The sequence below is a fragment of the Phyllostomus discolor genome, chromosome 5 (genome assembly GCF_004126475.2).
Source record: "Phyllostomus discolor isolate MPI-MPIP mPhyDis1 chromosome 5, mPhyDis1.pri.v3, whole genome shotgun sequence".
In the NCBI taxonomy this organism is placed as follows: domain Eukaryota; kingdom Metazoa; phylum Chordata; class Mammalia; order Chiroptera; family Phyllostomidae; genus Phyllostomus; species Phyllostomus discolor.
This window is the reverse complement of record NC_040907.2, coordinates 113308410-113335652: the sequence shown is the minus strand read 5'-3', so window position 1 is coordinate 113335652 and position 27243 is coordinate 113308410. Positions and strand designations below refer to the sequence as shown.

The 27243-nt window shown below is 37.2% G+C and overlaps 1 protein-coding gene and 1 non-coding gene across 11 annotated transcripts in view; one reads left to right on the top strand and one right to left on the bottom strand.

Annotated features, from left to right (window-relative positions):
- Positions 1-27243, top strand: part of CCSER2 (coiled-coil serine rich protein 2) — a 220377-nt gene that overhangs the window by 133867 nt on the left and 59267 nt on the right. The gene's annotated exons all lie outside the window — the stretch shown is intronic.
- On the bottom strand, positions 19054-19163 carry LOC114498216. The gene has a single exon (XR_003684662.1). It is a non-coding gene; the product is annotated as a U6 spliceosomal RNA (small nuclear RNA).

The following is a 27243-nucleotide window of genomic DNA, read 5'->3' as shown; positions in this document are numbered from 1 at the left end:
AGTGTTTGGGAGTCTTCCATCCTTTTGGATTTTTTGGAATAGTCTGTGAAGGATAGGGGTTAGCTCTTCCTTAAATGCTTTGTAGAATTCTCCAGTGAAACCATCTGGTCCAGGGTTTTTGTGTGTTGGGAATTTTTTGATTACTGCTTCAATTTCATCTGCTGTTATTGGTCTGTTCAGGCTTTCTGCTTCTTCACTGAGTTTTGGGAGATTATATTTTTCTAGAAATTTGTCCATTTCACCTAGGTTTTGACATTTCTTGGCATACAGTTCTTCGTAGCAATTTCTTACAATCCTTTGTATTTCTGTGGTGTCAGTTGTAGTCTCTCCTCTTTCATTTCTTATTGTGTTTATGTGAGTCTTCTCTCTTTTTCTTGAAGAGACTTCTTAAAGGCTTGTCGATTTTGTTTATCTTTTCAGAGGATCAGCTCTTGGATTCATTGATCCTTAGAATTGTGCTTTCAGTCTCTATGTCATTTAATTCTGCTCTGATCTTGCTTATTTCTTTCCTTCTACTTGCTCTGGGCTGTCTTTGTTGTTGTTCCTCGAGTTCCTGTAGATGTAGGGTTAGGTTGTTTGTTTGAAATGTTTCTATCTCATTTAGGTAGGCCTGTATTGCTATGAACTTCCCTCTCAGGACTGCCTTGGCTGTGTCCCATAAGTTTTGGGTTGTTGTGAGTTCATTTTTGTTTGTTTCAGAAACTTTTTGATTTCTTCCCTAATTTCATTCTTGACCCATTTATTGTTTAATAGCATGCTATTCAGTATCCATGATTTTGATTGTTTGGGGTTTTTTCCTTGAGGTTGGTTTCTAGTTTCAGTCCCTTGTGGTCTGAGAAAATGCTTGGTATGATTTCAATTTTCTTGAATTTGTTGAGGCTTGTTTTGTGTCCTATTATGTGGTCTATGGTTGAAAATGTTCCATGTACATTTGAAAAGAATGTATATTTTAGCTTCTTTGGGATGCAAGGTTCTATGTATATTGATTAAGTCCATTTCATCTAGGGCATTGCTCAATGCCACAATATCTTTGTTGATATTTTGTTTGGAAGGTCTGTCCATTTTTGACAGTGGGGCATTAAAATCCCCCACTATAATTGTGTTTCTGTCAAGATCTTTCTTGAAGTCCTCTAAGATTTTCTTTATGTGTTTAGTTGCTCCTATGTTGGGTGCATATATATTTAAAATGTTTTATGTCTTCTTGGTGGATTCTTCCATTGAGCATTATGAGGTGACCTTCTGGGTCTCTCTTAATGGCCCTTTTTTTGAAGTCTATTTTTTGTGATATGAGTATTTCTTCCCCCGGCTTTTTATCCTGTCTGTTTGCTTGGAAAATTTGTTTCTAGCCCTTCACTTTTAGTCTGTGTAGATCTTTTGTCCCACGGTGGGTCTCTTGTAGGCAGCCTAGGTGTGGGTCATGTTTTCGTATCCATTCAGCTATTCTGTTTCTGATTGGAGCATTTAATCCATTCACGTTTAATGTTATTGTTAGGTACGTATTCATTGCCATTTTCATACCTGTGTTTCTCTCTCTCTCTCTCTCTCTCTCTTCCTTCTTTTCCTTAAAGCAGTCCTTTTAGCATCTCTTGCAGAGGTGGTTTGGTGGAAGTGTATCCTTTTAAACTTCTTTTGTCTGGGAAGCTTCTTATTTGGCCTTCTATCTTGATTGATAGCCTTGCTGGGCAAAGTAGCCTTGATTGCATGTCTCTGCTTCTCATTCCTTGGAATATTGTTTGCGATTGTCTTCTGGCTTATAGCATTTCCATTGAGAAGTCAGTCTCTAATGTTACTGGGGCTCCCTTGTATGTTACTTCCTGTCCCCCCCTTGCTGCCTTTAAGATTCTCTCTTTGTCTTGAAATTTTGCCATTTTAATTATGATGTCTTGAAGTGGTCCTCTTTGGGTTCCTCTTGATTGAGTCTTGCCATGTTTCCTGGTTTTGTGTGACTTTTTCTCTCATCAAACTAGGACGTTTTCTATCATTACTTTTTCAAATAGGTTTTCTGTCCCTTGCTCTTCTCCTTCTGGTATCCCTATTATATGGACATTATTATGTTTCATGTTTCCTGCATTTCCCTTAACCCCTCTTCATTCTTTCTGAGCCACTTTCTTTTTCTTGGTGTTTTTTTCTACTTTTTCCTCTAGCTCGCTGTTCCAGTCTTCTGCTTCATCGATTCTGCTTTTGAATCCTTCTACTGTGTGCTTCAGTTCAGAAATTGTATTCTTCATTTCCCCTTGGCCCTTGTTGATAGTTTCTATTTCTTTTTTCACGTTGATGTAGTTTGCTGTGAGATCGTTGTAGCTTCCCTGTAGTTTCTGGTAGCTCATTGTGAGCTCAGTGAGGTTCCTAATAACCATTGCTTTGAACTCAATATCTGATAGTTGAGTTGCCTCTATTTCATTTGGCATTCTTTCTGAGGCTTTCTTCTTTCCCTTCATTTGGAGGGGTGTTGTTTCTTTGTCTTCCAAGTGTTTGTGAGACTCTTCTTGTTAGCCTCTGCTTCTGAAATTGATCTGTTCTGCCTCCCTGGGTTTATGATGTTAAGTTCTGTGGTAGAATACCTGTGGGATTTAGTGGTGCAGTCTCTCGGGTATCCTGGTGTTCACAGCTTCCACCTACTCTTTTTTGTGGTAAGTTGGAGGGGTAAGGCAAAATGGTTTAAGACAGCAAGATAGTATGCTATGATATTTATTGTAGCAGCCAGTAGAGAAGAGATAGGAGATCCTTTGGCTGTGTGCACTGTTAACTGTGATCTTCCACCTAACGACCCACTTTTTGGAAAGGATGGAAAGAAGATAAGACTCTTGTTGGGGAGGGAAGGATTTTGAGTTGGATCTAGAGAACAGTGAGGTTGTGGGAGGTCAGATTCTGAGGTGAGGTGAGAGTAAATGATAGTAAATTCGTGTAGTTTGTGAGAGAATAGAGTTAGCCACTATAGTAGTAAAGTTCAAGAAGCTGTGAATTGGGCTAAGATCTGGGAGGGGTGTTGTGAAGTATTTACAATTGTATGGAATAGCTATTATTTACAGTAATATTAGAGCAACAATCATATGACAGAATCTGTGTGATCTGGATAACAAGAATAGGGAGTATAGGACCTTGAGTAGTGTGCTAATTGGACACAAGTGAAGTGAAGGAAAGTAAATTAGCAATACACTGTGAAAGAGTGATTTGGGGAAACCTGTCAAATGATACAATATAAGCAGCCAGTCAAAGCAGACTATACCAAAAAAAGAGCAATACAAAAATACAATTAAAAGATGTAAGAATAATGAAAAAAATAGTAATAATACAAATATGCAATAATTTGCAGGTTCTCTGTAATAGCAAAGTGAAATTTGTCTCACTGTCTAAGCTGTTGGGATGCCCCTTTGGGTCCAACTCTGGTCTTTTCACAGTTCTAGGTTTGTTTGTTTGTTTGTTTGTTTGTTTTTGTCTCAGTTGTGGGTATTTAAAAAGAAAAAGGAAAAGAAAAGGAAAAAAGAGGGTGGAAGGAAGAAGAGATAAAATTGGAAAGGAAGACGGAATAATACTAGAAAGAAGGAAAGAGAAGCAAATGAAATGGAGAGATATAAAAATAATAAGAATTAAAAAATAAAAAGTTACTTTAAAAGAAACAAAATCAAACAATCAATCAAACAAAAAAACCTCTTGTTGGTTTCAAACTGGCAAAATAGGTTTTTCTGGTGTTGCTGGCTGCAGCAGGCTGAGGGGTCGATTGGTATGGCATTTCTCCCTTCCCGTTCAACACTCAGTCAGCCTTGTGTGTATTGTCCCCAGGGCTAGCTGCGCACTCTCCCCAGGGCCAGTCTGGTACATTTCCTCAGGGCCCTGGGTGTGGGATCCGGGCCCTCCTAAGCCTACTCTCCAGGGGTTTACTGCTGTGGGTTCGGGGCATCCTGCGGAGCACGCGCGCCTTCTCCGTGTTCATGGCTGTGGGCTATGGGGATCCTGCGGAGCGTGTGCATCTTCCCTGAGTTCATGGCTGTGGACTCTGGGCCTTCCACAAAACACACTCTCCCCAGGTTTCAGGCATGGGCGCAGCCAGGCCGCCCTTGGTCATACAGGCTGGGGCGTGCTGCCTTCCCAGGGCTATGCCTGGGTGTTCACAGCCCTTTTGTAGGTCTGCCACTCAGTCCTCATTGCCCTCTCTGTGCCTTCAAGAAACCAGCCCCCCCCCTCCACCCCCAGTGTTGCTCAGACCTTGTTTCGCCTGGGAACAGTTGACCCAGCTCTCCCCCAAGTGCTGAGGCAGAGCCAGCGCTTGCCGGGCCTGGGGCAGCAACCTCCCTGGTCCCCGCACTGTTCCCTGGGCCCTTATTATCCTAAGCACTCTCCTTACTATATGGTTTTTCAGTGTCCGCAACAATTTTTGATTTCCTGTTTTCATATATGCTGGGGTACTGTTGGCTATTTGCTCTGTTCCTCCCTAGATTGGTTAGGTTTTTCTCCCGAGTGTAGGGTGAAGTGGAATCTGCTCCCTCCTACCACATGGCTATCTTCCCTCTTAGAAAAAGTAATTTTTAATTGGCTGGTTTTCTTTCTTTAATTCTCTACATCCCATTTCAAACATTTGAAGGACAATTATGCATATAGAAAAGGGTACCATTCAGAAATGTCTATCTTAGTGAATTTTTACAAACTGAAAATGCCTATGTAGCTAGCACTCAGCAAGAAACAGAATGTTACCAGAACCCTAAAACAGATACTCCTTCCAGTCAGTACCTGACATTTCTAATGGTGACTACCAGATTTCTGAAAAGATAGATGCATTTACCTGTGTTTGAACCTTATGTAAATGAACTAATATACACTCTTTTTAAAATCTGGCTTCTTTTGCTTAACATATTTTTGCATTTATTCTCATTGTTGTAGAATATTGTAATGTATGATGTGAATATACCACAACTTTTGTTCCACAGTTGATAGGCATTTAGGCAATTTTCTAGCTTTTAGTAGTTATGAGTAGTGCTGCTACAATACTCTAGTATATGTCTTTTGGTGAATATATGTACTTTTGTTGGGTATATACCTTTGAGTCATAAGGTAGGTAGATATTCAGCTTTAGTAGAAACTGCAAAGGAGTTTTTCAAAGTGGTCATGCCCCCTTTCTTCCTCTCATTTTTTGTATTATTTTCTTTGTTTGCTTTTATCATATTATCATATTCAGCATCTGTTTTGACCTTGAAAAGAAAATGAAAAGTCTAAGGTGGGATAATGAGAACATTATGATGGTATCTCTTTATGACATTTTTCTGTGGGATTACAAAATATTTGATCCCAACAGTTCATACCCTGTCTACCTGTTTGGGGGATAAAAATAAAGATAAAATGGTATTTTAAGAGCTATCAAATATGATATACAAATGTTTTGTTTTATTATTAGCTCTTATCTCCAATGTTGAGATAAAACAAATAATTTTCCTTCATTTATTTCTTTGCACGTGTGTGTGTATAGTGGAAGGTAGTGGTGGAAAGCAGCAGCAGCATTGTGGGTGAGTGCAGTTAAGAGTTAAGGGGCTGCTGAATGACTGCCACTTGGTGGCAGAGAACCACATAAAAGCCAGGGAACTCATGCTTCTATATACCTAGAGTTTTCTCATCACTCCTGGGAAAAAAGTTTGAGAAATACGCATGTAAAGAGCATATACAACATATGGGTATGATTTAATGAATAACATGAAACACCACCCAGGTTAAAAAGTGAGACATTAAGAAGCTCCCTATATTCCTCCTGGTTGCAGCACCTTCCCTTACTAGATTCTAGCATTTCCTTTTTTTGTCCTGTTAATTTTTAATGATCTCTGTTTGTATCCCTATGAAAACTTATTTTCCCTCTTTAGAATTTAATGTAAATGAAATCACATAAGTATTTTTCTGTGACTTGATTCCTTTCATTCAGCATTTTCTTTAAGGTTTATTCATATTTTTATGTTTAGTTCTTCGTTAATTTCATTTCCATATTTTTCTGCTCTGTGAACAATATCTTTGTACATTTTATTCTTGATGTCTACTTTGTTTCTTTCTAATCTTTTAAAATAATATTGATATGAACATTTTCCTAATACACATGTGCAAAAATTCTTCTGCTATAACTAACCAGGAGTGGAATTTCTGAATCATGGGTCATGGTAATATTTTACTGTATCAATACCAAAATGTTTAAAAAAATTGTTTAATGTGTTTCACTCTCCTTATGTAGTAGGTACTATTATTCATTGTTCCACATCTGTGCAACACTTGCTATTCAACTTGTTAGTTTTTGACATGTGGTGGGAGTATAGTGATATTTAATTGTGGCGATATTTTGCATTTCCCTAGTTAATCATAAATTTGAGCTTCTTTGTATGTTTATGAAATGTTTGTGCACACACACATGTGTTTCTGTCTGTGTGTGATTTAGAGGGGGACTTTTGGGTACATTCCAGATGTAATTATTTTGTTGGTTATATATGTTGCAAATACCTTCTTTCCACATATCTGTGGCCTGCATTTTTACTCTATGATGTCCTTTGATGAACAGAAGTTCTCAATTCTTACATAGTTGAATTTATCAGGGTTTTTCTTTGTGGTTTGTGTTATTAGAAATCCTCATCTAATATATCCTCCCTTGGCTCTGAGGTAATAAAAATAGTCTGTTTTTTCTAAAAAATTAAGAGTTTTGACCTTTACAATTAAATTATAATACCTCAGAATTGATTTTGGTGTATATAAGGTGTGAAGTAGAGATGCACTTTCATTTTTTTCCATGTGAATAATCAGTATGTTCAGTATTAAAAGTATAAAAAGTCCATTTTTTTTCTCTGATATGCAGTACCTACTTTTTAATAAAAACATATCTTTATTTATGTGACACTACCCCACTGCCAAGTTAAATAATACAACTGTTGCTCATATGAGATTTGATAATATATCACCATGGTTCCCTGCCTTGCTCTTCTGCTAAAGCATCTTAACTATTCTTAGCCTTTTGTTTTTTCATAAAATGTTAGAATCATTTTGTTGAGCCCTATGAAAAACTCTTTTGAGGTGTTAATAGGAATAGCATTGAATCTATACACCGATTTCAGGAAGAATTAACATCTTGGAATATTTATTTAGACTTATTATCCAAAAGCATGATATATAGGTCCATTGATTTAGGTTAAATTTTTTCAATAAAATTTTATACTATTTTCCTTAAAAACATCGTATAATTTTTTCGACATATTTCTGGTACGTAAAGTTTTTATAGCTGTTGTAAGTGCTGCCATTTTCTAATGGAATGTTGCTGGTATACAGAAATACAGTAGACATGGATTTATTGAGTAGCAGTCTTGATATAACCATTATTTTAATAATTTATCATTAGATTTATTTGAATTTTTAAAATTTATATAAGCATGTAATTTGCAGGAATGGCAGTTATGTTTTTCCTTTCCAATGTTTGTATTTTTCCTTGCCTTACATACTGGCTAGGAACTCCAGTTTAATATTGGATTGTTCATGTCTTGCTCCTGAACTTAACTGGAGCATTTTCTGTCATTGACTGTTAAGTGTGATAGCTACTATGTCTTTTTTGTAGATACACTTTGTGACATGAAGGAAATCTGTTTTTCATTTTATTTTTAAAATATAAAACATTTTTGAAACATTTTCACTCTTACAAAAACATTGTAAGTACTTTCTTCAAGTTTCATGAACTTTTTTCCCTGAACCACATGAAAGTAAATTGCCTGCTGAAGCACATCACCAAATGTTGTATTTCCTACTAATAAAGCTTTTTCTCCTATATAACTACTACACTGTCATCAAAATTAGGAAATCAACATAGATACATTATTACTCTCCTTCAGAGCGTGTTAAGCTTCATAATTTGTCCTCATAATACCCTTTATAGCAGAAGTTGAGAACCACATATTGCTTTTAGTTGTCACTTCTCTAGTTTTCTTCAAATTGCATTGTTTCTTCAGTTTTCTCTTGATGCTGATGACCTTGACACTTTTTAATATAATAAGCCAGTTATTTGACAGAATGCTCCTCAATTTGGGTTTGTATTATGTAGCCAAATGATTGGATACAGGTTATGCATCTTCAACAGGAATGTCACAGAGGCAATGCTATATTGTTCTTTTTACATCCTGTCAGGAGGCACATTTTGGTTTGTCCTTTTAGTGATTTTAGCTTTGATCACTCGATAAAGGTATCGTCTGATAGCCTTCTTAACTGTGAAGATACTCTTTTCCTCTTTATAGTTAATATTTTGTAGAGGAATTTTGAAACTATGCAAATATCCTATTCCTCCCCTAGCTGGTGTGGTTCAGTTGGTTGGAACATCATCCCATGAACTGGAGAGTTGTGGGTTCAATTCTCAGGGCACTGCTAGGGTGTGGGTTTGGTCCCCTGTCATGGTGTATGTGGGGTGGTAGGCGGTCAATTGATGTTTCTCTCTCACATTGATGTTTCTCTTTCTTCTGTCCTTCCCCTCTCTAAAATTGATGGATGAGGAATAGTAGTAGGAGTAGTAGTATTAGTAGTAATAATAATGATAGTAACAATAAAATTTAAAAAATAAAAATAAATTTCCTTGTCAGATTTTTAGTTTACTCAATGATTTATTTACAGTGTATACTTGTGGTTTCGTATTTTGTGCAATTAGTTCTAATGTGGGAATATAATTTATTTTGATGCTCAAGACTGTTCAAAATTTGGCATTTGAGAACCCTTTCAGTTTGACTTCTGTGTTTTTGACTTGTACCCATCATTCTTCAAGTAGTTCTTTCCTTTGCGGTAATACAAGATCTCCCAGGCTTATTTTGTATTTTTCCTATTCTAACCTGGAAACAGCCATTTTGTCAAGGAGCTCAATATAGAATGGTATTTAGAAGTCAAGACCTGGAGGCTAGTTGTGCTTATTGCTATTGGAGTGTTAGTGCCCTTAAGCTCTTTTAAGATGTATTGTGTGTGTTTGTGAGTGTTTGTATGCATACTGTGACTGTATTTCTCTATATATTTGTAGATGTTAAAAACGTTTCATACTCATACCTTTAATTCCAGTCTAAATACAGCATTTCTCCTTTTTCATATTTATAACTCCCCTCTCCAACAATGAGAAAATTGGTTTCTATTTTCTTTAATATATTTACTCATTTTATCAGTCTTCCTTGGTGTAACCAATATTCTACCTCTACTGTCACCTCTTCTCTATGTAGTTATTCTCCTGATCCCACTAAGATTCTGAATTCACATGCGTGACTGCTTCCCACCCTCTGTGAACATCTTCCTTACCCTGTTTGGGCTCTGATACCCCACACTAGTCTTCCTTTCCCTGTGCATGCCTCCTCACTATGCTTGGGCTTGTTAACACATCTTAGTTGATGCCCACACATGGACACCCTTGTTCTACTTGGGTCTTACACCTGGCACTGGTCCTCTTCTTACATAGATTACCTCTTTATGAAACTTGAGCTCTGGTAACCCTCTCTGGGCCATCCCATGTGTAGTTGCTCACATCACTATTCTTGGAGTCTGACAGCCAACATCAGGCCTTCCATATGTGCCCTCCTCATTCCACTGAGGGTTGATTCTGATATCAACTGTTTACCCATCCTTTCTGTGGTAATCCTTTTAACTGGAGCTCTGACTTGGCCCCCTGCAGGGACATATTCTTTAACCTACTTAGGCTCTGAAACGCCATGCTAAGCTATTTTGGAGGGGTGAGGAGAGACCTGTCTTGCTCTGTCTTACCTAATGACTTGTTCAGGAAGGGAAAGGGAAGAGAAGAGGAAGAAAAAACAAATTAAAAAAAATATTGACTTTATTAAGGTAGAATTTACATTCAAATATACTGTATCCATTTTTAAGTGTGTAGTTTGAGTTTTGATAAGTGTATACAGTTGTGCAGCCACCACCACCACAATCAGCATGTTTACTTTTTCTGTAGCTTCAAAAATTCTTATGACCCTTTACAGTCAGTTCTCTCTTAAATCCGGTCCAGAAACTATTGTTCTTTTTTCTGTTACTAAAGTTTTGTCTTTTCTAGAATGTTACCTAATTTGGACCATCTAATGTGTACTCTTTGTTGATGGATTTTTTCAACCACCATAATGATTTTCATATTTATCACTTCTGTGTGTATCAGTAGTTTATTCCTTTCTATTGTGGAATAGCATTCCATTGTATGTATATGTACCACAATTAGAGTTTTATCCATTTACTTGTTGATGGATATTTGGGTTGTTTTTAGCTGTGGGATAATTGCAGAATGCTGAATCTCTAGATATCAATGTTGAAAGTTAATAAGAATAAATATAATTTAAAAAAATTAGAATTTGAACTTAGACCAGTTCTTTCACTTGTTTGTTTTGTGAGCTTGGACAAATTACTTAAACTCTCTTTCTCTCAATTTTTTAATAAAAGATAAGAGACTATGTAGCTCCTATCTCAGGACTGTTGTGAAGAATGCATGCAGAAATTCAGACAGAGAACTGAGCGTAGTGTCTAGTGCATAGAATGCAATTAATAATAATATTAGCTGTTATACTACTAACAGTAATAGCAATAACAATAATAAATATGTGATGGGCTTTTAATTGCTTCCAGTGCTCATAATTTCATGTACCTCCCAAAAGCTAATTCCATTTACTTTAATATTCTTTTTGTTATTCCATCATTCAGTATACTTTATTAAGTAAGTACTTGTTGAGTAGCAAGGATTGTAATAGTAATGAAGATAAAAAGAAAGAAGACAGTATTTGGGGTCATTTATAGTTCCATATAAATTTTTGAAATGTTTGTTCTATATCTGTGAAATACATCACTGGTACTTTAATAGGGATTGCGTTGAATCTATAAATTACTTTGGGTAGTATGGACATTTTGATGCTGTTAATTCTTCCAATCCATGAACATGGTACATGCTTCCATTTGTTTGTGTCTTCCTTAATTTCATTCTTTAGTGTTGTATAGTTTTCTGAGTACAGATCTTTTACTTCCTTGGTTAGGTTTATTCATAAGTACTTTATTTTTCTTGTTGCTATATCAAGTGGGATTTTTTTGTAATTTCTGTTTGTGATATTCCAATGTTGGTGTACAAAAATGCCTTTAATTTCTGAATATTGACTTTGTATTCCGCTGTTTTGCCAAATTCACTTGTTAGGTCAGGTACTTTTAGGAAACAAGAACAAAATAGAAGAGATCACGATACCTGATATTAAAACTGTATTACAGGGCCACTGTAGTCAAAACAGTCTGGAACTGGCATAAGAACAGACACGTAGACCAATGGAACAGAATAGACAGCCCAGAAATAAACCCAAGTCTCTGTGGTCAATTAATATTTCACAAAGGGGGCAGAAGTATAAAATGGAGTAAAAATAGCCTCTTCAACAAATGGTGCTGGGAGATCTGGACAGCTACATGCAAAAAAATGAAACTCTATCACCAACTTATAACATACACAAAAATAAATTCAAGGTGGAAAAAAGACTTAAATATAAGTTGTGACACCATAAAAGTCCTAGAAGAAACATATGCAGGAAACTCTCAGACATTCCATGCAGCAATGTTTTCACTGATATATCCCCTAGAGCAAGGGATATAGGAAAGAATAAACAAATGGGATCTCATCACAATAAAAAGCTTCTGCATTGCTAAAGAAGACAGCACTAAAATGAAAAGGGAACCAACCGTATGGGAAAACATATTTGCCAATGATACTGCAGACAAGGGTTTGATCTCCAAAATATATAAGGAACTCATATGAGTCCACTCCAGGAAGACAAAAAAACCCAATTAAAAAAATGGGCAAAACCTGAACAGACACTTCCCTAAGGAGGACATACATAAGGCCCAGAGATACATTAAAGAATGCTCAGCATCACTAGCCATCAGAGAGATGCATACTAAAACCACAATGAGATATTTCACACTGGTGGGAATGGCCATCATAAACAAATCAACAAACAATAAATGCTGGGGAGGTTGTGGAGAAAAGGGAGCCCTAGTGCACTGTTGGTGGGAATGCATACTGGTACAGCCACTGTGGAAACAGTATGGAATTTCCTCAGAAAACTAAAAATGGATCTGCCTTTGACTTGGCAATTCCACTGCTGGGATTATACTCTAAGAATTCTGAAACACCAATCCGTAAGAACCTGTGCACCCCAATGTTCAGAGCACAATTTACAATACCCAAGTGCTGGAAGCAACCTAAGTGCCCACCAGCAATGAGTGGATCAAAAAACTATGTTACATTTACACGTTGGAATACTACGCAGCAGAAAGAAAGGAGTTCCTACCCTTTGGGACGGCATGGATAGAACTGCAGAGCATTATGCTAAATGAAATAATCTAGGTGATGAAAGACAAATACCATATCATCTCACCTATAAGTGGAACCTAATCAAAAAAAGAAACAAGCAAGTAAAATATAACCAGAAACATTGAAATTAAGAAAAATCTGACAGTAATCAGAGGGCAGGTTGGGAGGGGATAATGGGGGGAAAGGGAGGAACAACTATAGTTGTTGTCAGGAACAACTATAAAGGATACATAGACAAAACGAACGGGGGGGAGGAATCGGGAGGGAGATGGGGATAGCGGTGGGGGGGGTAGTCATGAGGGGAAAATGCAAACAACTGTACTTCAACAACAATAAAATTTTTTAACAAAAGAAAGAAGACAATTTCTGTGCTGTACCTGATACATTCTTAAAATTACACATTATAACTGATTAGTGGGTTTTGATATAAATTTTGTCTATTCCTATAATTTTTTCTTAATAAAGTAGAATATTATGGAAACTATCAGGGGGCATTGTGGAGGTGCTCTGCCCGCAGGGCTCCCACCGGCCGCCACGGATAAGAGTAAGTCTACCAAGACATGATCTGCTTGGGGAGGAAAAGTGGCCGATCTCTCAAAGGAGAAAGGCCAAGAGCCTTTTCTCCAATGGGCTTTTATTGGGTTCATTTTGCACAGGAACACAGGTAAAGCTCATTAATCATTGTCATAGTAAGGATCAAACAATAGATAGCATACAAAGAACACTGAGAGCCTGTTTTGAGTCAGGGTCTGTTAGCTAAAGGGCTACAAAACTTTAGAGAACAAACTCATTTCCTGCTCAGACCCTTATCATTTAATTGAGAGCATTCTTAGCAAAGTAAGTTTCACAGGATTTTACATATTCTTTCTTAGGCCTAGTCAACTAGGGAACCTGCCCTTTCCAGCACAGGGCTGCACTTCTCTCTGTCATTGTTTCAGGGTTAAGTCAGGCAGGGTGAGTAAGGCAGCCAAAAGATTAGGAGAGTTCTGGCAGACAGAATGAGTACTCAGGCTATGTCAAAGCCAAGGGGCAAGGGTCCATCACCCCCTTTTGCTGTAGCCCCCCAAGTCCTTCCCTGGGGCTTCCCCATGACCGTGCCTGTCTTAGGTCATTCCTCCCTTGAGGAATCTTACGCATCATTGGCTAACTGATCAAGCATTGGGGGCCAGGCAGGGTGAAGAAAAAGGAGCAGAAGTGGTGCTCCTGCCAGGGAGATAAGCTTTGTCTCCTTAGTGGCTATGGTCTGAAGGTTGCTCACTCAGCCTTAGCCATGGAGGGTTTACAGCTTCTAAAAGCAGGCAAGGCGGTTCCCAACAGGGCATCACATGTAATAAAGGCATATACTGTTTTGTGAAATGTGTTTTTAATATGATATCTATACTTATCCATCATCCATCCTTATTTAGATATAAGTATACACATAGGAACACATACTTATGTATATGTATATATATGTGTGTGTGCTCAGTCGTGATATAAAATATAGTTGTTCTTGTGGGTCATAGTCCCCCCAAAACAAACTTGTTCTAGTACATTAACAGTACTAGACTCAGATCTCCAAGTGTAAGAAATCATAGATTTAAATTAGAAATAATTAAGTAATCACTGCATCAATAAAATATGAAATCATTTATAAACCTGCCAAGATATGTTTGTAATGTTTTATAAAGAAACCTACAAAACTTTGTATAAGTGATTTTTAAAAAATGTTCTGAAGGAAGACTAAATATTATAAAAATTTCCTTCAGTCATGGACAATGTAGTAACCATGACAGCTACTTTATAGTCTAGGAAGATACTAAAGTATTAAATAATTATAAGAATGATGTTATAAAGGACAAAGATAACGTAATCATCTGAGTGTATGAATGGAACCTATAGTTCTCCCCAGTACTATTTCTAGATGTAATAAAATTTTAGCTGAAATTACAACAGCTTTATTTTTAGGGTTCCTCAATATGACCCCAAAATTATTACACCAAAACTAAAGTTTGTTGTACATTAAAACAAAAAGAAAAGGGAGGCCCTTTAGAGCCAAGTATAATATTGACACAAATAGAAAAATACAGAGGTGTAGAAGAGAATAGAAAACCCAGAAGTACGTACTTAAGTATCTACTAAAAAACAATTGGACACTGAAGGATTTTAAAGTAAACGTTGAGAACTTAGTAGCCTAGAGGCGATTATCTAGTTTCCTGTTTTATACTATAGTAAATTTAGATATTGGAGGAGTTGAATATTTTTATTATATGTAGAAATTTTACTAAATTAGAAGAAATTTACAACTAATTATTTTTAAGTGATATCTTTAAAAGAAACTGATAGAAAAGGCTATCCTGATTCAGATATGTACAAATTAAATATATTTAATTTTTACAAACAAAATTTGTAAATAATATTTGCTTTTAATACAGGGTCTGGCTGAAGTAATGCCTGCTTGAGTGTGGTTTGTAGGGTAATAATATGGATGCAATAATTTATAGTTTTAATTTGAACATTTTACCTAAAATGTCATGTGGTGTGCTTGAGTGTGATATTGTTATGTTACAGAATTACATGCTTATGATTTTGTAATAAAAGATTTTACAATAAAAAAGTGTTATTTGTGCCTGACCCTGAATTATACATTTATGCATATATAACAACACTCTAGTCAGTTTGAACATGTGTTAGATTTTTCTGTTTTAAAAATGTCTTTGTCCCAAACATCTGTTAGGATCACCTCATCTCTGAAGTACTCATTTAAAATCAGGCTTTGTGAGTATGAATTTTTTAAAGCCTCTCAAATGTAGTTTGAATCATTAGGTCTTAAATCGCATAGGTGAATTTTACATTACCTAAAAATTCTCAGCTAATGTTATAGAGTCTGTGTGACACTATTTTTTTATCCATGTACTTTTGTTTTTAAAAAAGTGACTTTGAAAAGAAAATGAAAAAATCAATCTCTCCCCTTCCTCTAATCTCTTTTCTAAAATGCTTCTTGTGAGTGTGTTTTATACCATACCACATTCTCCTCCTGAAACACAAGGGAGCTTTGTTGACATCACTGATGATGCTTGTCAGCAGAGGTTGGTCAACACTGCCTTTTTTTTTTTTTTTTTTGGTTTGTTTGTCATTTCAAATATCCATGTCCATTGCAGCTGCTCTGGAACTCATAGGAAAATCCCAGTTTTTACAAACACCTGGAAGAATCACGCAGGTAAGGTGGAGTCTGTTATAGGGTTTTCCAGCAAGTTAATATATATAGAAGAGTTACATTATTAGAAAAAACGTTTACTTATGTGCTGTGTCAAAAAAGTGGAAGATGGTTTGCTGACAATATTCCCCTAATGCCCTTAAGAGTAAAGGAAGGCTTATCTGTGTCTTTGAATATTTGATAAAATGCTGCCACAGAAGAGTTAATTAATTTAAGGTTAACGGCATTCAGAGTTCAAAAATCCTAAGTAGAATTTACAGAAACTGCTGTGGCACTTCACTCAGTAACACCCAGAATACTTAGACAATCAGATAAATGTTAATTGCTCATATTTTGTGCAGTGATGTGTTTTAGTTGTTAAGTATTATTTTTGCATTTGAATTCATGCAGAATGTTTAGAACAAACAATGCCTATTAGAGGTCAATAAATGTTAGCTTCTTAGAATGTGTAAAGTGAAGCATGAACATTGCGTGCATGATTGTTATTCAGGCTTTTAAAAAAAGGTTTTATCTTCATTTTTAAGGTTTTTTCTCCTGCTTTAAGAAGCTTTTCTCAAATTGTTTTCTAATTTTGCCTTGGACACTTTTCACCTTAGTCAAGATTTAATAGAGAATACTACCATTGGTTAGTGTCAAGGTTATGTGGAGGGGAGATGGTGTTATTAATTGATTGTTACAGAGTATATTCATGATCTTTAAACTCTGGCACATTGATGGAAATAATAGCTTTTTTTCCTATTTGATCTCCTAGGTCTAGACTGCTAGACTGTTAAAAAAATTAGATGGATTTTTTGGGAGTCATATCAATAACTTAAACATTAATAACTTCCAGTTGTCTTTGGCTCTTATAAATTTATGTAGAATATTATTTTTCCAGTTTCAAAAATATTGGTTTGGTGTATGGGGCTTTCACTTTTAATTGATTTCTAATCTTAGCACATTAATAATAAAGAATAATATCTACAAGATATAAATTCTTTGGAATATAGATATTTTCTTTGTGTTCTAAAACAGAGAAAAGGAAAAATAACAACAAAAACATTTCCTTAGAGTACCACATAATAAATATTTTTGCTTTTTCAGGAAAGAGGCAAAATTGTGGTTTTATGTAGATATTCATAAAATCATTAGAAATTCAACCATTGAAAATATAAAACCTATTCTTAGTTCATAGACTGTAATTAAAGTAGGCAGCTGGCTGGATTTGTCCAATGAACCATACTTTGTTAACCTCTTCTGGCTCAGAGCATGGTCAGTTTTTGTGACTGCTATGTTTGTTTGAATAAAATATATATTATCTATATATCCATTCGCGGTATGTTTATTATATTAAGCTTTTAAATTGTGTTGTATATATCTTACTAAATTTTACTAAATTTTTGTCTTTGATCTGTGATTTTCTTAGAATAGTTCACTTCCTGCTATAATTATGGATTTCTTAAATTTCTCTTTCAGTGCTGTGAATTTTGTTGTAGTGTTTTCAGGCTCTTTTATTAGAACAGTAGTACCCCCTTATCTACAGTTTCACTTTCCTCAGTTTGTTACCTGTGGTCAGTTGTAGTCCAAAAAATATTAAATGGAAAATTCCAGATACTTCAAGAGAGAGCAACTGCATTCACATAATTTTTATTACAATTTATTTTAATTATTTTTGTCATTCTTTATTATTTAACAACTATTTTATTATTAGTTGTTATTAAGCTCTTACTGTGCATAATTTATAAATTAAACTTTATCACAGATAGCTATGTATAGGAAAGAATACTGTCTGGGGTAGTAAAAGTCAGCTTACAGTTATGAGTACTTGAAACATAGAATTTATTCTTATATTATTATTTATTAATTAATTAGTATATTATTATTATTAACCTACTTTTACCTGCCCCTGTATATAAGGTTCAATGCTATCTGTGGTTTCAGGTATCCCTGGGGGTCTTAGAACATATTTCCTGCTGATATAGGGGGACTACTATATATATATTACAGTAAATCTGTAAATTTACTGTGTACATTTATGTATAAATTACATAAATTTTTATGAGTGGTACATCTTGGTAGATTGTTCTTCTGATCACTAATTAAAGTCTTTGTTTATCCTTATTTAACTCTTTAATTCTACCTTGTCTACCTTGTTATAATATTGTTATACCAGTTTTATTTTTCTAATTGAGATTTATCTGGAATTTCTCTTTTTGTTTGCTTTAATTATTTGTTGGTGTTCTTATATTAGTTTTCTAGGGCTTCCATAACAGGGTTGCACAAGCTGGGTGGCATTAACAGAAAAGTATTCTTTCATGGTTGTAGAGACTGGAAATATGAAATTAAGGTGTTATTAGGGTGATGTACTCTCTGAAGTCACAAGGAAAGGAATCTTCCTTACCTCTCTAATTTCTAGTGGTGGTTGCTGACAGTCCTAGGCATTGCTTGGCCTGTATGTAGATGTATTACTCCAATCTCTGCCCCCATCTTCTTATGATCTTTGTATGACTTGTGTGTCTGTGTCCAAATTTCTCTCTCATAAGGAGTCCAGGCATGTTGGATGACCTCAATTTGATTACATCTGCAAAGATCCTATTTCCAAATGAGGTTACATTCACAAATTCTGGGTTAGCGTGAATTTCTAGGACACTACTATGGGGGCGCTCTGCCCAAAGTGCACCCACCCCCCCCAGGGATGAGAATAAATCTGCCAAGATATGATCTGTCTGCTTGGGGAGGAAAGGTGGCCAATCTTTTGAAGGAGAAGGGCCAGGAGCCTGTTCCTCAATGGGCTTTTATTGGGTTTATTTGCATAGGAATACAGGGCATACATAAAGCTCATCAGTCATTATCAGGCAGTAATGATCAAACAATAGATAACATTTAAAGAATTCTGAGGGCTTATTCTGAGTCAGGGTCTGTTAGCTAAAGGGCCATAACACTTGGGGGAAACAAACTCATTCTATGTTTGGACCCTTATTATTTACATTGAGTGTACTAGCAAAGTAGGCTTCATGGGATTTTACATATTCTTTCTTAGGCCTGGTCAACCAGTGAACCTGCCCTTTCCAGCACAGGGCTGCACCCATCACTGGCATTGTTTCAGGCTTAAGTCAGGCAGGGGAACTGAGGCAGCCAAGAGATTAGGAGAGTTCTGGCAGACAGAATGAGTACTCAGGCTATGTCAAAGCCAAGGGGTGAGGGTCCATCACCCCCTTTTGCTGTAGCCCCCCAAGTCCTTCCCTGAGGTCTCCCCATGATCGTGCCTGTCTTAGGTCGTCCCTCCTTTGAGGAATCTTACCCATCATTGGCTAACTGATCAAGCATTGGGGGCCAGGCAGGATGAAGAAAAAGGAGCAGGAGTGGTGCTCCTGCCAGGGAGATAAGCTTTGTCTCCTTAGTGGCTATGGTCTGAAGGTTGCTCACTCAGCCTTAGCCATGGAGGGTTTACAGCTTCTGAAACTGGGCAGGTTGGTTCCCAATACTTAGTATTGACAGTATTTTTCAAAAGCCTTTCTCCTGGGTGTGCAGTGGTATTTTACTGTGGTTTTAATTTGCATTTGCCTAATAACTAATTATATTTAGCATGTTTTTATATGCTTATTTGTGTGTCATCCTTGTGCAGGGGCCATGATAATCTTCTCTGTATCATTCCAATTTTAGTATATGTGCTGCCTAAAAGAGCACTATATGCTTATTTGCTATTTGTATATCTTTTTGGTGAAGTGTCTGATCTTTGGCCCATTAAAAACTTTTGCTTTAATATCAATTTTTGTTCTTTATATATTTATATGAGTCCTTTATCAGGTATATAAATGATGGAACAAATATTTTGAAAGATGGAATTAGGATTTTTGGAAACTATGTACAGTTGAGGTAATGAGGTTAGGGGCCTGAGTCACTTGGGTGATTTGATGTCTTGTCAAAAAACTACACAAGATGTGATGCATGAGGGGGTGAGGGGGCATGACGAAGCTGTCAGTCATCAGTTGCCCATACTTGTGTCCTTCTGAATCATCTGAATACTTTTTGTGGAGCATTGTTCAAGCTTAACACAAGATTTGATGCAGTTTCGTTTCTGTACTCCCTCAGTCATTATGAAGGCAATGGCCATACAGTACACATGTTCACTCAACAATGTTTTCTGCCCCCACTGACTAGTACAGTGAAGTTATCATTGTTCATGCATGTGCATTTCAGTCCATTTTCCTTGGCTGTAAGGTTACATCTGTGTCGTGCAAACTGTTCTTCTTATGTTAATGATGGTTGGACTTTTTCTAGACAGACCTTGTATTTTATTAGATTTGTAGCTAAATATGTATTTTTTTAATTTTAGATTTTGATTTTTCTTGTTTTTGTTTGCTTAGGGTTTTGTGGATTTAGGTTTATTGCAGTGTTTTTAATTTCAATTTTCAGTTGTACTTTATAAATAGTAGATTTTTGTATATTCACCTTGTATCTTGGGACTTTGCTTAAATCATGTATTAATTCTAATAATATTAATGTAGATACTTAGGATTTTTTACAACAAAAATTAAAATGTCTGACTAGAGATAGTTTTATTTCTTCCTTTCCTCCTTGTCCATCTTTTTTATTTCTTTGCTTTATTGAAGTTAGAAAATCTAGTACAAGAGTGAATAGGATTGTCATGTTCCTGCTTTTAGGGGTAAAACCTTGTCTTTTACTGTTAAATGTGTTAATTATAGGATATTTTAGAAGGACTTCATCAGGTTGAACAGGTTCTCTTCTATTCCTACTTTGCTGTTGAGTTTTTATCATGGGTAGATGTTTAATTTTTTCAACAACTTTATCTGTATCTATTGAGATAATCATATCAATTATTTGTCTTAAGGGGTAAATTTCATTATTTGTTGATTATTCAACCAACTTTGCATTCCCAGCATCAACTAACTCCATTTGTTCTCATTTTTTCCTTTTTTTATATGTTGAATTTGGTTCACAGATATTTTGTTAATGTCTTTTTTGTCTCTGTTCATGAGAGAGATTGATCTATAGTCTTATTATACTGAGGGAAATGTTGGCCTCATTCATTGATTTGAGTAATTTTATAATTTAATAATTTGATTTGTTTTCTCTAAGATTGTGTATTATTCCTTTAAATTTTGAAGAATTTGCCAGGAAAATATCTGGCTTTAATATTTTTTTTTTTATGGAAGCTTAAACTATGAGTTCATTTTACTAATCATAAATCTACTCAGGTTGTTTCATTTTAGATTGTTTAGATTGTTCATGGTGTTTGAATAATTTGTTCATTTCATATAAATTGTCAGATGTGTGTGTTTAGAGTCACTCATAGTATTGCTTTCCTTGCTTTTAATGCCTGAAATATCTGTAATGATATCCCTGTATCTTGATAAGTGTGTGATTTGTGCCTTGCGTCTTTTGCACTTTGGCTGTTTTGCTAGAGGCATTGCAGTTGTCAAAGAACCTATTTTTGGTTTTATTGATTTCTTTCTGTTTCTTGATTTTCAGTTTCATTAAATTCTGCTCTTCATCATTTTCTTTCGGCTTGTTCTGGATTTATTTTGCTACAGTTGTGATTTAACACTTTTTAAAAAAAATCTCATATAGTAATTTTCCATCTAAGCACTGCTTTAGTTGCATTCTACAAATTTTGATATGTGGTGTTTTCATTTTCCTTCAAAATATTTTTTTGTTTATGTGGAGACTTCTTTAAACCCAGGGGTTTAGAAGTTTCTTGTTTACTCTCCAAGTGTTTGAGTATTATCCTTCTGTTATTGATTAATTTTAATTAAATTCCCTCATGTTCAGAGAATATACTTTATTTTCTGTTCTTTTAAATTGAGCTTCATGTATTTTACCAAACTTGAGATTTGTGTATCCATTTTTTCTTTAATGGATTATGTTTTTCTTAGCAAGCTCTGTTTTGGGGGGATTTGTTTGTGGGGGTTTTTTTGGGGGGGGGGTTGGTTTTTTTGGCCAACCTTTACTTCTCTTCATTGTTCAGATCGGATGATTTCTGTTGATCTACCTTCACGTTCACTCTATCATCTCAGATGCTGGTAGTTAGTCCATCTAGTGTATTTTAAATTTTGGTTATGAAGTCTTACCAGTTCTAAAATTTCAATTTGTTTTCTCTTTATGTGTTATTTCTTTGCTGAGACTTTCTCTTTTCATTCCCTTCAAGAATTTGCCCTTACTTTTGGAGAATTTTTATAATAGCTCTATTAAATTCTTTTTCAAATTAATTCCCATTCCTGTGTTATTTTGGCATGTTTGTATGTTAGTAATTTTGGGCCTTGTTTAAATGCTATGGAAAATACTGATTTGTTGTTGTTGTTGTTGTTGTTGTTGTTGATAAGCAGGCAAACAGTCTGGCTGGGTTGAGGCTACAAATTCCAATTAGCTACCTTTGATTATAGTCTTAACATGAATTCTGTTTTTCTTTCTTTTTTTTAATTGTTGTTCAAGTACAGTTGTTTTCCATTTTTGCCCACACCCCACCTCCCATCCTTGATCCCACCCCCCTTTGGCTTTGTCCATGTATCCTTTATACATGTTCTTGATGACCCTTCCTCTGTTTTCCCCCATTATCCCTCTCCCCTCTGGTTGCTATCAGTTTGTTCTTTATTTCAATATCTTTGGTTATATTTTCCTTGCTTATTTGTTTTGTTGATTAGGTTCTTCTTATGGGTGAAATCATATGGTATTTGTCTTTCACCACCTAGCTTATTTCACTTAGCACAATGATTTCCAGTTCCATTCATGCAGTTGAGAATAGTAGGAGTGCCTTCTTTCTTTCTGTTGCCTAGTATTCCATCATGTAAATGTACCATAGTTTTTTGATCTACTCATTTACTGGTGGGCACTTAGGTAGTTTCCAGCACTTGGCTATTGTAAATTATGTGGCTGGGAACACTGGGGTACATAGGTTCTTATGGATTGGTATTTCAGAATTCTTACAGTATAATCCCAGCAGTGGAACTGCTGAGATTAGTTTTCTGAGGAAACTCCATACTGTTTTCCATAGTGGCTGCACCAGTCTGCATTTCCACCAGATCTCCCAATACCATTTGTTAAAGAAGCTATTTTTACTCATTCTATGCTTCTGCGCACTTTGTTGAATATTAATTGACCATAGAGACTTGGTTGTATTTCTGGGCTCTTTATTCTGTTCCATTGATCTATGTGTCTGATTTTTTGCCAATACCAGACTGTTTCGATTACAGTGGCCTTGTAATATAGTTTGATATCAGGTATTGTGATCCCTCCTACTTTGTTCTTTTTTCTCAATTGCTGCAGCTTTTGGGGATCATTTATTGTTCTGTTATAGAATGGGCATGGGATTACGGGGACCCTCTGTCACTGTGGATTCTTTGCCCACCTCCAGGGAAGTGGAATTATGGCTCTCAATGCCACAGATTGGTGAAAAGGAAAGGAACTATTTATTCAAAAGAATATTATATTATTATTATCCAGAATTAGAGTAATGACTTAATGTCTTCATTAAAATTTCAAAGTCCCTTAAAACAAATCCACACACAGTTCTTCATTACCCCCTTTGCCCTGGCAGGCCAGTCAGGGGTACCGTATCTCAGGACAAAAACAGAAGTCCATGGCTTGGCTAGCTCCCAGTTCTTCCCAGTATTCTGTGCTCTGCTGGCAGACCTCCCACTATTCCCAGCACCATAAGCTGTGTCACTGTGATGTCCAGTTCTTAAACTACACCCACGAGGCCCTTTCTCATGGCCCACCAGCAAGCGTCCTTTCACCTATTTCCTTCCATGCAAGGTGTCTCACACTGTCTCCCTCCCTAGTCCTGCATTGTCTCTATCTCTAGTCCTGCATTGTCTCTCCTGCATTCTTCCAAACCGCTAAGAGAGATCTCTGGATGTCTGCTATATCTTGCTCCCCTGATTCCTACACCATGTGGTAACAGGAGCCCCAAAATTGCATAGTTAGCCCCCACATGGCTGCTGTTCCTGGGATTTAAATCCCAGAGCCAATCTTCCTCTGCAACGCCCTTTCCAGCTCCTCCCACAATTGGCTACACCTGCCAGCACTCTTGTATTTTTTTCAGTCTTTCTGGGCTGCAATAGTAATTCTGGGCAGGCATGGTCCCATGGTATGGAACAAACCATCCCCAAGCTCTCACACAAATGCTGTAAAGGGAAGCTGACTCCCAGTGACATCACGGGTTAAAGCCATGCCCATTTTCCTGGCTCAAAGCATGGCCAAAGCTACTTAACATATCCATGAAGTTAGCTTCCTGTTATAGATATGTAAAATAACCATTTTGCATATCAGGTGTGAAGCTGGCCAACTGTTGATATGAAGAATAACTCCCAATGGCCCTATGCCATGCATCCTATTCCCCAGCTGAGACTTGTGGGGATGGGGGTATCCTATATTTTTATGTTTTCTGGACACCCAAGTTCTGTGCCTCGTTATGCAACCCTCTTGAGGGGGGGCGGCCTGCCCGCACCCTGCTACATTTCCATATAAATTTTTGAAATGTTTGTTCTATATCTGTGAAATATGTCATTGGTGTTTTAATAGGGATTGCATCAAATCTATAAATTGCTTTGGGTAGTATGGACATTTTGATGCTGTTAATTCTTCCAATCTATGAACATGGTATATCCTTCCATTTATTTATGTCTTCCCTAATTTTTTTCTTGACTGTTGTGTAGTTTTCTGAGTACAGGTTTTTTTCTTCCTTGGATAGGTTCATCCAAAGTACTTTATTTTTCTTGTTGCTATAGCAAATGGGACTTTTCTTCCTGTTTTCTGTTTCTGGTGTTTCTTTGTTGGTGTACAAAGATGCCTTCAATTCCTGAATATTGAGTTTGTATCCCACTCTTTTGCTAAATTCACTTATTAGGTATTTTTTGATAGATTCTATAGGGTTTTCTATGTTACATTATCATGTCATCTGCAAGCAGTGACAGTTTTACTTCCTACTTTCCAATTTGGGTACCTTTTATTTTTCTTATCTGATTGCTGTGGTTAGGACTTCCAATACTATGTTGAATAGAAGTGGTGAAAGTAGACATCTTTGTCTTGTTCCTGATCTTAGTGGGAAAGCTTTTAGTTTTTGCTCATTGAGTGTGATGCTTGCTGTAGGTGTTACAGGGTGCATCCAAGGTGGGGGGCCCAAATAGGCATTTGAAATGGGGTCCAGAACTTAAGGTGTCCAGGAGATTTTAAGATGTCTCCATCCCCCACCCCAAGGTGTGGGTTGGGGGAAGGGACAAGTGAAGCAGGGCCATTGAGAGCTGTTTTGCATAGCAACAACCTTGCAGCTAACCTCTGGGTTGGTCATTTAACATATCTATAGCCTTTGGCTGGTTGCATAGATAGGTTAAGTAGCTGTGATCAGCTCTAAGCCAGGAGAATGGAAGTAACTTCCCCACCTAGAAGTAACTTCCCCACCCAGATGTAACTGGGGGGGGGGGTCCCCTGCGTTACAGCGCCTGCGTGGGAGCTCAGAGAGGATTGGCTCCAGGACATGGGGCCACACCTGCCCAGACTCATGATGGCAGCCCAGTAAAGCTGGAAGGATACGAGTTCTGGCATGTGAAGCCGAGTGTGGGAGGAGTCGGAAATGAGGCTGCAGAGGAAGATTGGCCTCGGGGATTTAAAACCCAGATTTGGCGGCCATTGGGAGAGAACCATGCTGCTTTAGAGAGGAGAACCATGCTGCTTTAGGGGGAGAACCACACGGCAGCCCTGGAGGAGAGAGCCATGCGCAGCCCTGAGAGGAGAGCCATGCACAGCCCTGAGAAGAGGAGAAGCACGCGGACTTGAGGGAGTGGAGACTCCTGCTGCCCTGAGAGAGGGAGAACCACGCGGCAGCCCTGAGGGAGAGAACCACGCGTCTTTAGCAGAGTGGAGACTCCCGCATCCCAGAGAGAGGGAACCACGCGGCCTGGCAGAGTGGGGACCCCCACAGCTTTAGAAGGGGGAACCATCACCTGGTTTTAGCAGAGATCCCGGCGACTCAGCCGAGGGTGCCGGGAACCCAGGGAGGTCTCCCAGTCGAGATGGAGGACTAACTGGGAAGAACCAGGGACTGCCTGAGCCATGGACTTCTATTTCCTTTCCTGAGATACGGTACTCTGGACTGGGCAAAGGGGGAAGGAAGGAAGGACTGTGTCTGTTTGTGGATGTTTTAAGGGACTTTGGGATTTTGGTAAAGACATTAGGTCACTACTTTAAGTTAGTATAGCATTAAATAAATGTTTCCTTTCCTTTTCACAAATCTCTGGTATTGAGAGACGTCTTTCCTCTGGCGGCGGACATAGCGGACCCGGGGCCTTCTTTCAATAATAGTATATCATCCCAGGCCCCCCTTGTTGTGTTCTGTAACATAGGTTTCTTGTATACGGCCTTTATTATGTTGAGGTAGTCTTCCTCTATTTCCACTTTGCCTAGTTTTTTTTTTTTTATAAATGCACACTGTATTTTATCAAATGTTTTTTCAGCATTCATTGATATGATCATGTGACTTTTGTCTTTCCTTTTGTGTATGTGGTGTATTATGTTTATTGACTTGCAAATATTGTACCATCCTTGTGTCCCTGTTACTTCTTGATCTGCCTGGTGTTATATGTATCCCTGAGTTCCCTATTTTGTCCCTTCACCCTGAAAGCTGGTATTTTTGTTTAAATTCTTCCCCTAGGATATGTTTGTTGATTTTAGAGAGAGATTAAGGGTAAAAGAGAGAGAAAGAAACATTGATCCGTTGCCTCCCTATTTGCTCTGGCTGGGGACAGCCTACAGCCTAGGTGTGTGCCCTGACTGGGAATCAGATCTGTGACCTTTTGGTATACCAGATGATGCTCCAACTAACTGAGCCTTCTAGCCAGGGTCTGAAAATTGATGTTTTATATTTCCTGTTTTGCTGCATAGTTCCCACAAGTATAACCATGTCCAAGGCAAAGTGATGTGTGTTTGTATATCACTCATTCTTTGAGGTTCCTGCTTTGCAGCAGGCAGAGAAATATTGATGTTTGGAATTAAGTCAAATTTTAAAGTCCCTGTTTTCTCAAATAGATACTTGTATGTAGGCCTATCCCTGGTTTTATATGTTAAAGCATTTACAGCAGAGATGATCTTTTTTACTGACATGAGTCTTGTAAAATTTTTCTTTTTTAAAAAAGAAAAAATATTTTTAAGGTAGTGTTCTGAGAACATTTGTTATTCTTTAGATTATTGCCTCCCTTCTCAAGTCAAATTCTGAACATCCACATGACATCACCAAATAAAAATGTAATTTATCTATGTTGGAAATTTGGCAAACACTTATTCTTCACTGTCAATCATTATTGCCTGTTGAACTTTTCTGTATACACATTCCCAGGCCCCATCCCTAGAGATTCTGAGTTAGCAGGTATACAGCACAATACATAAAGAACAAAATGGCCTGCATGCTGGACTTACAGCCAAGATGAAGGCATAGGTTAGTATTCTTTGCTTCCTTGCACAACCAAAAGATGAACAACAACAAACTCAAAAATAAAAAACAACCAGAATCAACAGAAAATCAATCTGTATAGAAGTCCAACAACCAAGGAGTTAGAGAAGAAACATTTGTACAGACTGGTAGGAGGGGTGGAGATGGGCAGCCAGGTGGAGAGGACTCATGGCAAAGCAGAAGCTGATGGAGCAGGCAAGGCAGCAGCTGGTAGACCAGGTGGTCCAACGTTACTGTGTGGATAGACTAGGGAGAACAAATGGGGAGTGAGGCAGATTGCACAACTCAGGGTTCCAGCGCAGGGAA